We start from the raw sequence: 13117 nt of genomic DNA on the forward strand, positions 1-13117 counted from the left end.
GATGCCCCCTCTCCCTCTGTCTCCACTAAATAGACGCTGTGTGCATGCTAAGCAGAACAGCGAGTACAGGAGCTTCCCAACTGCCCCCCCCCCCCACCGCGGGACACTGCGGCCCGCGGGTGGGACAGTGGGACAGACCCCAAAAAATGGGACTGTCCAGCGAAAATCGGTACAGTTGGGAGGTATGGGGGTGTGTGAGGGGGTATGCCATACAGACAGACGGGCACCGGCTCACTGTGTACTTGACCCCCCACATCAGCATACTCAGCAGGATCTCTCTGACGTGGAGGAGCGTCACTTTCTGGCACACTCCATGCTTCTTAGCTGCAGTTTTGTGGGGCACCTGCGGCTGTGCAGGTTCCGTACTGCCTCTGTTATCTCCAGCCCCGGCAACCCCACCGCTAGCTGCGGCGCTGCCGCCCGCAGTGAGGTGTGCCCAGCTCCCTCACACACTTTAGCCGGCGGGCAGCGCAGCAGAAGTCCGCGCTGCTTGCAGGCTCCGACCCCCTCCTCCCTCCAGCCGCAGCGTCTCCTGGGGGCTAACCAGTCACTTCCAGTCTCCCCTTACCACAGTGCCCGGCAGCCGCGAGGTCCGCGCCGCGTGCATGCTATGACCCCCTCCTCCCTCCAGCCGCAGCGTCTCCTGGGGGCTAACCAGTCACTCCCAGTCTCCCCTTACCACAGTGCCCGGCAGCCGCGCTAGGTCCGCGGTGTGTGACTGAGGAGTGGGGGAGAGGGATGCGAACGGGCAGAGGAAGCAGGACTCCAGCCTGAGAGAGTCAACCATGCCAAGTCTCCACCAGCAGCAGATCCAAACAGGTTGGAGTGGAACAGCAGCAGCCAGCAGCAGTGACTCCGGTAAGACACATCTGTCTGTCACCACTGTTTTGTCCCTAATACCAATCTCTCCCATGCCCTGTGTTCTGTCATGTCCCTGTCACCCCTATCCTGGCCCTGTCAACCAAATCCTGGTCCTGCCACCCCTACCCTGGCCCCGTCGCTCCTGGCCCCGTCACCACTATCCTGGCCCCGTCGCCCCTGTCCTTGCCCCGTCGCCCCTGTCCTTGCCCCGTCGCCCCTGTCCTGGCCCCGTCACCCCTGTCATGGCCCTGTTACTGCATACCCTCCAACTACCTTTTTGGCAGGTACAGTACCCGCAGCGCCTCCAGACCCCTCCCCAATGCACCACACCTCCGCACCTTCCCCTCCACCACATGCGACACTACACCCCTCCCCCACACGCTGTGCCTCCAGACCCCCTGCACCACCAGCGGCTCCCACTCCCCCACCACCCACAGCACCTCCAGACCCCCTCCACCATCCACCCCCCATATATGTCTCCCCCCACACCTGCCCCCCTCCACCCACAGCAACTGCAGACACCCTCCTCCATTCGGGGTCCCCCCCCTCACCCACCCACGGCACCTCCGCACCTGCCCCTCCACCATCTGCAGCGCCTCCGGACCCCCTTCCCCGTCTGCCGCACCTGCCTCTCCCCCACGGCGGTGCCTCCGGACCCCCTACACCACCCCCGGCACCCCCGCCCCTTCCCATCCCACAGCACCTCCGGAACCCTTCACCCATCCGCAACATCCCTGCACCTGCCCCTCCCCCGTGGCACCCCTGCCCCTCCCCCACCTGCAGTGCCTCCGGACCCCTCCCCCATCTACAGCTCCCACTCTTCTGTCTCTCCCCCACCAGCAGCATGTCCCAACCCTTCCCCATCCGGGCCCCCCCGCATCTGCCCCCCCTCCACCTGCAGCATCTACAGACACCCTCCCCCATCCGCAGTCCCCCCCGCACCCGCTCATTCTGTACATCGTGCCCTGCAGGTGCTGTTCACGCCGCCGCAAGGGGCTGCGCCTCCTTCACCATCGCACGCCCTTTCATTGTGCAATATTTAACCACTAACAAAGGAATGCAGGTAATACTCCATATAATACAAATATTGAACCCCATATAGGCATGCAAGCGTTAAAGGGGCGTAGCCCCTTGCGACGGTGTGAAGAGCGCCCGTAGGGTGCGATGAAGCACCTAGTATATATATATATACTGTATAGACAGGCAAATGTCCAAAAGGAGCAGGCGGCACTCGGAGACTTGCAAATAGAAGAAATTTATTCTCTACGTTTCAGGGGCTGAACCCCTTTCGTCAGGAGATAAAGACACAACTGAACAAAACAGATTTAAATAGGCTACCAAGCAGGCATCACACCTGTAAGTGGTAACTAATTAGATACATTGAAACAAACTGACAAAAAACATACAAAGTCCAAAGAAAGTGCAACACATCAAAAGAAATACATAAATAAGACAAAAGGATGCATAATATGCATAATGACAATATCATAAATGGTTATATAAGCATTAGCTGTTATTTAACACAAAACACTTATAAAAAGCACTGTAAGCCTAAGGATTCATTTAACCCCTTAGGTGAAACAGTGTCCAAAAGAAATATCCATTTGGATTCACACTGCAGCAAACGTCGATCACGGTCCCCGCCACGAATGGATGCCGGTATATGGTCAATCATTCTGTAGTGGATAGAGGATAGGTTATGTCTAGCAGACGCAAAATGACGTGCGACAGCTTGATCGCTAGACCCAGAAATTAAAGCAGCTCTAATTGCTGAACGACATAAGTTCATTCTTTCCTTAAACTGACAACAAGTTTTGCCTATATAATATAACTCGCATGGGTAGGAAATAATATATATGACATAAGATGAAGTACAGGTCAAACTATATCTCATTTTAAATGTTTTGCCTGTATGTGGATGACAAAATGTATCACCTGTTAATAAATATCCACAGGTTGTACATCCCAAGCACTTATAACAGTCTGGTTTTTTAGTTAGAAAATGTGGAACTGGAGTACTGTTTAGGCCAGTGACATCTAGTTTAATGACAGAATCCCCTATATTCCTTTCTCTTTGGAAACTAGGGAGTAGACTACTATTTTTCAACAGGGGTAAATTATCATCTGAATTTACAATAGGCCGTAATTTCTTGATAATATCCTCTATCCGCTCTATCCTCTATCCCTCTATAGGGCTGAATTCAATTAAGGGAGAGGTTCTCACCCCACAAAGTTGTGCAAGTATATACAGTACCACACTTACGATACTGTTGAATTCGCAGATACAGTACATCTGCAAAGTATTTACAGCGCTACAGTTTTTCCACATTTTGTTGTTACCGCCTCATTCCAAAATAGAATAAATTATTTTTTTCCCTCAAAATTCTACACACAATAGCCCATAATGACAATGTTAAAAAAGTTTTTTTTTGTGATTTTTGCAATTTTATTAAAAATAAAAAGCAAAGAAATCACATGTACATAAGTATTCACAGCCTTTGCCATGAAGCTCAAAATTGATCTCAGGTTCATCCTGTTTCCACTGATTATCCTTGAGATGTTCCTACAGCTTAATTGGAGTCCACTTGTGGTAAATTCAGTTGATTGGACATGATTTGGAAAGTCACACACCTGTCTATATAAGGTCCCACTCTTGACAGTGCATGTCTGAGCACAAACCAAGCATGAAGTCAAAGGAATTGTCTGTAGACCTCAGAGACAGGATTGTCTCGAGGCACAAATCTGTGGAAGGGTACAGAAAAATATCTGCTGCTTTAAAGATCCCAATGAGCACAGTGGCCTCCATCATCCGTAAATGAAAGAAGTTCGGAACCACCAGGACTCTTCCTAGAGCTGGCCGTCTGTCTAAACTGAGCAATCGGGTGAGAAGGCCCTAGTCAGGGAGATGACCAAGAACCTTGTGGTCACTCTGTCAGAGCTACAGCAATCCTTCTGCAGAGAGAGGAGAACCCTCCAGAAGGACAACCATCTCTGCAGCAATCCACCAATCAGGCCTGTATGGTAGAGTGGCCAGACAGAAGCCACTCCTTAGTAAAAAGCACATGGCAGCCCGCCTGGAGTTTGCCAAAAAGCACCTGAAGGACTCTCAGACCATAAGAAACAAAATTATCTAGTCTGAAGCGACAAAGATTGACATCTTTGGCATGAATGGCAGGCATCATGTTTGGAGGAAACCAGGCACCGCTCATAACCAGGCCAATACCAACCCTACAGTGAAGCATGGTGGTGGCAGCATCATGCTGTGGGGATGTTTTTCAGCAGCAGTAACTGGGAGACTAGTCAGACTAGAGGGAAAGATGAATGCAGCAATGTGCAGAGACATCCTGGATGAAAACCTGCTCCAGAGCGCTATTGACCTCAGGCTGGGGCGACGGTTCATCTTTCAGCAGGACAACAACCCTAGGCACACATCCAAGATATCAAAGGAGTGGCTTGAGGACAACTCTATGAATGTCCTTGAGTGGCCCAGTCAGAGCCCAGACTTGAATCCGATTGAACATCTCTGGAGAGATCTAAAAATGGATATGCACCGACGCATCCCATCCAACCTGACGGAGCTTGAGAGGTGCTGCAAAGAGTAATGGGTGAAACTGCCCAAAGATAGGTGTGCCAAGCTTGTGGTATCATATGCAAAAAAACTTGAGGCTGTAATTGTTGCCAAAGGTGCATCAACAAAGTATTGAGTCAAGGCTGTGAATACTTATGTACATGTGATTTCTTAGTTTTTTATTTTTACTAAATTTGCAAAAATCTAAAAAAAAACTTTTTTCACGTCATTATGGGGTATTGTGTGTAGAATTTTGAGGAGAAAAATTAATTTATTCCATTTTGGAATATGGCTGTAAGATAACAAAATGTGGAAAAAGTGAAGCGATGTGAATACTTTCCGGATGCACCGTATTTTCTTACAATACACTATATACATAGAAATATAGAATTTTACTGCAGGCATTAGGGTAAGTTTAGGGGTCTGGGTTTGGGTCAAGGCCAGAAACAGAAATCTAAGAGCCCAGTACACTGATATCTCTAGGGCCCCTACAACACCCTTAACTTGGCAGAGGGGATCTTTAAAAAAGACTTTAAAAAAGACTGTTAGTGAGCCCAGCAGGTGCTTTTCCTGCTGGGCTACCTGACTTTTCGGTGGCAGGGACATACAGAAAAGCACCAGTGCAGTGACACGCATAATGATGGCAATACAGCATGGACCACAGGGACTGGACAAAGTGATGGGGTAAAAGGAGGGGGGAGGGTTTAGGGGGCTTTTAATTGTTTTACTACTTAAATTAAGCAGTCGCTGGTCCTGGATCTGGACTGGTACATACTGTAAGGGTCGACCTGAGCAGGAACACAAAGGGGGCTCTGGGTTGAAACACAAGGGGTTGCCCTTGGCTGACACATAAGAGGAGCTCTGGGCTGACACATAAGAGGAGCTCCTGGCTGCCATATAAGCATGGAACTGGACTGGAACACAAAAGGAGTTTGACATATCTGGCACACAAAGAGTCCCTGGGCTGGCACATAAGGGGGGCTCTGGTCTGGCACATAAGGTGGTGTTTTGGGCTGGCATATAAGGGGGTGGGGTTCTGGGCTGACACACAGGGTGGGAAAGGGGGTGCTCCAGGCTGCAGTACCAGGGGATCAGCAAAGAAACCTCACCTAATTGTTGGGAGGGAAACTGAAAAAAACATCTTGTGATGCTCGTCCACAGTCATGTTCTTACTATGGCACTCCAAGAAAAACTTTTGGATGCCCTTGCCATACACTAACTGCGCAGATTTACTATGCCAAACTCTTTCTGCTTTAACATTCCCATATATCCATTACTGTGGCTGGATTCACTCCTGCTGTTCATGCATGTTCATTTCTTTCAGCAGTCCTCCATTTCATTCCTGCAGACCTCAGCAGATTACAACAAATCTGTTAGATTAAAAGAAGACAGTACTCTGATATCAGCTCTTTTGTACACCGTGTATAAAAGCTCTCACATTATATTAATTCTTAACTCAGCATTATTTATAGGCCATTTCATCCCATTGGCTTATCTACCAAGTGTTTGTGTATTATTAGTTCCATTGCCCTCTTTTTCATTTGAACATCTTGTTGACCAGTTATAACTGCAGTTAGAGAACACAGTTTTCATGTTTGTTCACTTTAAACACCCAATTTACCTATTTATTCAAACAGTAAATGGTATATTTCAGTTATAATTAAGATCTAATGTACAGTTCATTCAAGTGTTACGTAAAAAGTATATGCTCAGAATGTCAATATTCAAAATTCCGACACCAGAATGTTAATATGGTCTGAATGTTGAAATGCAGAATGTCAACATTAACTGGAGGTTGACATAATGTCAACATTGTGAATGTCAATAATCACTTATCAATCATGCAGTTTTGAATAGACTTCGTAACCTTAACCCTATGTTAAAATCGGATATCAGCAATTGACATTCAAGATGACATGACTTCATTATGTCATCAGGGTCAGACCGAACCACAGGTGTACAGGGGAAATCCCCAGTTGGATCCACTGCCTGTTGCCCACCCCCTTCCTCTAGGGGTGAGTTTCCAGACTGTGTACTTAAATTGTTATTCTACTAGAGGGTCAGTAACTTGGTGGAGCAGGATCATGGATGAGCTTGGGTGTTTGGTTTTATTTCTATGGAAACTACACAAAGAATAGCCCTGCTGCAAATCAAAGCCCCTCCTTTACAAAGAGGCCCTGGTCTTTGCATGTCCCCTCTAATGGTTGGCCAAGTCCCTCAGTGATGACTTGCCATACCTTCTTTGGTATCTAACCACGCAACTTAAGCTTGGGCCCCTACCCTTTATTCCTCAGTCCGACACCGTAAGTTGTGTTGATATTCTATCATTTTTGACAATGTGAATGTTGACATTCTGCCCATCTCGACAGTCTAGTGTTTACATTCCGAATGTATACCCATTCAGACTTCGATCTGCTTCTAACAAGCCACTCACTCTAATCTCTAAGGGGTAAATTTACTAAAGCTTATAAAACAGAGAATTGGTGATGTTGCCCATAGCAACCAATCAGAAACTGTCTATCATTTCTCTATTGCCTTGTAGAAAATGATAGACAGCATCTGATTAGTTGTTATGGGCAACATCACCAATTCTTTGTTTTAGAAGCTTTAGCAAGTTTACCCCTAAACCTCTCACCTTTCCTTTCCTATGGGCTTGTTGATAAGTTTAAATGTAATTGCACCAAAAATGCAAATGTACAGTGCGATACAAAAGAAGCACTTAGGTGTATATTATGAGTCTCACCTATCTTAACATACTGTATATGCGAATCGGCGCAGTGTGTTAAGTACATTTGAGTGAAGCATGTGATAAACTTTAAGCATATCATGATGCTTTTGAGACATCAGTCATTATCTTGCTGGATTGGGCTTGTTTTGGCAATTGATGTGGGACAAACAGTGTTGGGTTCCCTTGCAAAAGCTGTAGTCAGCATCAGCCTTTCAAAAGCCTGGCTTGGCACAATGTAAGTATATTTTCCTCTTTGCTCGGTGAACTAATACACGCCTTCATCCTCCATTACAACTTCTAAGCAGACATTAAAATATATATATATATATATATATATATATATCTTACCCTTAACTATCTACTTCCCTTTATCCAATATGCCCAACTTCCTCTCCTTCTTCATTATTTGGGTCTCCGATGCTACCTATTGTAAATCTCAGCATATCCAAACCACAGCTCATCATTATCGCTCCTATATGTGTCAGTATGCCCATAGTGATCTCCTTCACCATCTATTACAGTATATCACACTCTGCCGGTTCCATTGCCCACTGTCCGAATGTCCTCCTCAATTTTGCCCTTAGTTATACTCCATACTCCACTCTCTTGGGCTGTCATGTCACCTTCTCAATCAAAATATTTCCATACAGTGCTTTTCCTCATTCTGGACAGTGGACAGTACCCCAGGGCCGGCAACAGAAAATTGGGGGCCCGGTACATGTAATTCTTTGCCCCCCCCCACCAATTCCTCTCAACACACACATATAAATATATATATATATATATATATATATACACACACACACACACATTATATGCATACACAGACACATATGTATATATATATATATATATATATGTATATATATGTATATATATATATATATATACGTACGTACGTACGTACGTACGTACGTACGTACGTACGAACGAACGTACACACACACACATGGGGTGCCAGGACCCAGGAGGAATTCACTACAGCCAGGGGACAGCGGTGGGGCTGCGGGTGGCGCTGCTGCAGCATACTTGCCTACCTGACCCTCTCCATGAGGGAGAAAATGCTCTGTTCCTGGACTTTCCTAGTAATGTATGATTGCCATCACCTGTGGTGAAACACCTTTCTTATCAATTAACTAGCTCACCACAGGTGATGGCAATCATACATTACCAGGAATACCCAGGAACAGAGCATTTTCTCCCTCATGGAAAGGGTCAGGTAGGCAAATTTGTGCTGCAGTGAAGGTGTCCCTGGTGGGAGGTGATCTTCCTGGTCTCAGGACGCTCTGCTCCTCAGCCAGGGGACAGCGGTGGGGCTGCGGGTGACGCTGCTGCTGTGAAGATGCACCTGGCGGGAGGCGATCTTCCTGGGCTCAAGACGCTCTGCCCCTCTGCGGCAGCTGCAGAAGGGCCGGTGCAGCACCATTCATTGCGACGTCGGCATCGAGGTAGGGTCACCGGAGCAGACCAAGTGAGAAGGGGCCGGGGGGGGGGGGGGTATCAATGGTGTGCACTGTTGTTGTTTTTTTCTTTCTTAATTGGCAGGCGGGCGGAGCGGCCAATGACTATAGAGTATTTACAGGCACTCCAGCACCCGTTTTTTGTTCCGCTCTGCCTCGGGGCCCTTCTGAACCATGGTGTCCGGTATAGCTGTCCCCTTTGACCCCCCCTGTCGCCGGGCCTGCAGTACCCAAACCTTACCCATTCTTTTATTATCTCACGCCTTGATTATTGCTACCTCTTGCTATCCTTCCGTTCCCTTAGCTAGCTATCCATGCTTCAATCATCTGCACTTGAGTTGAATTCATGCTACACACCTTCCACGCCCTCTCCAACACTGCTCCCATACCTCTTTGACCTCATCAGGGGACTCTCTCCTTCTCACCCTTATAGATTTTCTTCTAATCTGTACATGACCTAATATCTGCTAACCACTTGTCTTGTCTCCAAGGTACATATGACCACATATAGAACTTACCTACCCCACCTGAGGAGATTTTCTCAAACCTTTCACTTATTTAAATGCCACTTCGTCACTATAGCCCAATAGTTCCCAAACTTTCTTGAATCATGGTGCCCTAGAGTATCAGTGTTAAGACAAATGTTTCTTATTGAGAAATTGTGCAAAAATGATAAATTTAAGGAAACTGTGCAAACCTATCATCCTTAGGTGGTGGTGGTGGTGGTGGTGTGGTCTTGGACCACCGCACCAACCATTGCCACTCTTGCAAGTGCCCTGTGACACTGATACCCCTTTTACACCTACGAGCACGGGTCGCAGCCGGGAGCCTGACACGGGAGCTGCCCCCTGCTGCGACCCGTGCTCGGTCCCTTTCCCATCAGCAGTCACAACCCGGCATATGCCGGGTTGGTGACGCTTCTAGCTACACGGCAGGGGCGGCGCAGGGAGATCACATGATCTCCCAGCGCCGCCCATCCATACAGTGTAAACGGGAGCCGTGTCGCATCGACACGGCTCCCGTTTACACTACACCCTACCCGGATCATTCCCGTGTCCTACCCAGGTAAATAGCCGGGTAGGATTCACGGGTCACTTGATCCGGGTTTACCCTTTTCCACTTGCCAAAAACACGGGTAAATGCGCGCCCCCGTGCATTTACCCGTGTTTTTTGAGCTAGTGGAAAAGGGGTATTAGTTTGGGAACTACTGCTATAGCCTATTAGGTCTTGACCTGATTCTGCTCCTGAGAGTGTTCCTTCTGCAGTTCTAATCATCACTGCAAGTTCCACTAGCATTACCTTTCCCACTAAACTATAAGATCTCATGAGTAAGGCCCCAGGTGCTCTCTCTATATATCATGTACAGTATGTACCTTCTTTATCATCCTCATAATCTATATAAGATTGGGTTTGTTTGCATCATATACCAACTGCTCAGTATTGCACAGTTTGTGGGAGTTTGTCGCATCTTACAAATACTGTATAAAAGGATGTTTTGACTTTAACACTCCATTAATTCATGCCTAATTGGTTTTTAATACATTATTGGTTCATCATAATTTCATAATAGCTAACTGGCTCATTGTTCTTTTGATTCAAGCACTTTACAGTACTATTAATTTTTTTACAAACATTCAGAATTGCCCCAGAGTTTATGTGCTATATTACTCTCTGTTCCTTTTACTTAATTTGTGTCAAGTGTACAGTTCCATTCATTCAAATCACATGCTCCTTCAGTCAATTTGAACTATGTCATCTTAATATAATCAGTGTACCCCATTCCCAGGGCTTTTCTATTTTATATTAAGGTCAGTTTTCACATGCTGAGCCCATTTGATGCTACTGTATCTCACTCACACATCCTTTATTTTATTCTAGAACCTCACTGGTTCATTTATTTGGAGACTTGCGCATGCGCTGTAGACTCTGGCACTGTGCCAGAGTCTCTAGTGCCAAGACAGAGCGCTAACATCATTGCTGCAGCTGCCGGCTACGGTAGAGGAGGGGACCCACACCCGGAGACTGCACATGGGTCCCCTCCTCTCTAGATATGCCCCTGCTCCATGGTCTTCACTTTCCCTTTCCATTGACATAACCTTGCGCTCTCTCTCTCTCTCTCTCACTCACTCTCCTCGAAGACAGCTATCTGGGTATAATCCATGACTCTGCCATCATTTTTCCCCCATGCTGTTTTCACTATATAATATGCAGTATCCAGGATCCTGCCCTTTTTCGTACTAGAAAACACTAAACTATATCATCCATGCCCTTATCGTCTCCAGCCTTGATTACAACAACTTCTCTCGGACCTACCCCACACTAGCTTTGCCACTTTTCAGTCCATCTTCAACTCTGATGCCTGCCTCATTTTACTCTCTAGTCTGCCCACTTCTGCCTTCTATCAGTCGCTCCACTGACTCCCTGTTCTACACAGATTCCCATTCAAACTGCTCTCTCTCCCCTATACAGCCCTCAGCCACACTTCCTCTCCATACTGTACATTACCAAGCTTATCTCCATACACTTCCTCTGGCCCATTTCGCTCTATCAGCGACCAACTCCTCTCCTCCTTTCTGATAACCTCTTTCCACTCTTACCTACTGGATTTCTCCCGTGCAATTGCTGACTTCTGGAATGCCCTTCTACATTCAAACTGACTTCACCTAGCCTCCCAGCCATCAAATTAGTACCTTGTACCTATGTAATCTTATTATATGTTTTATCTGTTGGAAATTATGTGTCCGTAAGTGTTTTGAAATTTCAGAGTTATACAGGCACTCTCCAGCAAATGACTCACACTATGAACAGCCCAGTTACAGAGGGAGCCACGGTCATCTGAGGCGGCTCCATCGCAAACGTGCACTCCCAGCATGACTAGGCAATCCAACCGCCTAGTCACACCAGGAGTGCACAGAGACGCTTCCATTCTGAACGTCTTCGTCCGGGTGCGCGTGCCCGCCCAGAGATGCTCTCCATTCAAGTGAATGTTGCGAGCCTCCATCGCGTGCCTGGCCTGACAGAGATGCTCTCGGTGATAGGCACGCCCGAGACGGAGCCACTATTAGTGTTGCTCCATCTGTATGTTACCAGTGGTGTAGGTTTATTGAAACACAGCAGGTACAGCCATACTCACTGTTACATGTACTGTACACTGGTGATGGATCATAGCTTGAGTGGAGTAGGGTTTCATACAGCTCACAGCCAGTGAGTGTATAATGTAAACGGATAGTGGAACAGCTTTATTGCAGGTACAGTTTTAGCCAGGGAGTTAAGGAGAAGGCTTGTCTCTCTCACCATGGCATTGTATACAGTCTCACAGAGGGGGTTATTCCGAGTTGATCGCTCGCTGTCGATTTTCACAGCGCAGCGATCAGTTAAAAAAACTGCAAAACTGCATATGCAACGCAATGCGCACGTGCGTCGTACGGGTACAAAACAGCATCGTTGCTGTGCTTTGCTTCTAGCAACGAATCCATTCGCACAACCGATTGCAAGGAGATTGACAGGAGGAAGGCGTTTATGGGTGTCCACTGACCGTTTTCTGGGAGTGGTAGGGAAAACGCAGGCGTGTCTAGGCGTTTGCAGGGCGGGTGTCTGACGTCAATTCCGGGACCGGACAGGCTGAAGTGATTGCAAGGGCCGAGTAAGTTCAGACCTACTCAGAAACTGCAAAAACTTTTTCGTACCGCTCGGCTGCACATGCGATCGCACACTTGCAAAGCGAAAATACACTCCCCCATGGGCGGCGACTATGCGTTTGCACGGCTGCAAAAAGTAGCTAGCGAGCGATCTACTCGGAGTGAGGGCCAGAGTCTCATGATGGGCACCGAACATGTTCAGCGGGGATATCAGTAGCCATCTTGGAATAAGGCATGACACTTCCTAGAGGAGGAGAAGACTGGGGTCTGCGCAGTAGCACAATCCTCTTTTAACATTATGCCTATGTACGGTGCTATTGAACCCTTGTAGCACCATATAAATAAAAGATAATAATAAATACATACATCTCATTATTTTATAAGCTGGACAGAAGTAAAATTCTGTTCAAGCTATTCAGCCTTTATTTGAATTTTTCATTACGCTCAGTCACTTACTACTTTCATTTGAAATCTCCTCTCTGCCAGGTCATCTGCATATTGTGCAGCTGGTAAGATTTTCTTATTGGATTTAGGGGGTCACTCTGACCCGTTCGCTCGCTGCGTTTTAATGTCAGGGAAGAAGATAGTAGCTGTGCTAAATTTAGCACAGCTACGATCAACTCGGAATGACCCCCTTAGGGCCTGATTCCGAAATGTACACTAATGCATTCACAGCTACAGAAGTAAGATGCTGGAGGAAGTGCGCATTGTCAGCGACATAGTGGGTACACACTAAATGATGTAATAATAATTATTATTTTATTTATATAGCATTTTTCTCCCGTAGGACTCAAAGTTTAGAAACAAGTTACATTCTACAAGGATTTGGTAAATTCTGAAATTAGAAAATCACACAGAAATG

General features: G+C 46.8%; 1 long non-coding RNA gene across 1 annotated transcript in view; it reads right to left on the bottom strand.

Moving 5' to 3' along the window:
• Positions 1–2128: 2128 nt before the first annotated feature.
• The window catches only part of LOC134980066 (uncharacterized), a 29814-nt gene continuing 18825 nt past the window's right edge, over positions 2129–13117 (bottom strand). Inside the window, exons 2-3 of the long non-coding RNA XR_010190324.1 lie at positions 5539–5799; positions 2129–2537 (exon numbers count right to left, since the gene is read on the bottom strand). This is a non-coding gene — a long non-coding RNA (uncharacterized LOC134980066). The remainder of the gene's footprint in view (positions 2538–5538; positions 5800–13117) is intronic.

The sequence above is a fragment of the Pseudophryne corroboree genome, chromosome 12 (genome assembly GCF_028390025.1).
Source record: "Pseudophryne corroboree isolate aPseCor3 chromosome 12, aPseCor3.hap2, whole genome shotgun sequence".
NCBI lineage: Eukaryota > Metazoa > Chordata > Amphibia > Anura > Myobatrachidae > Pseudophryne > Pseudophryne corroboree.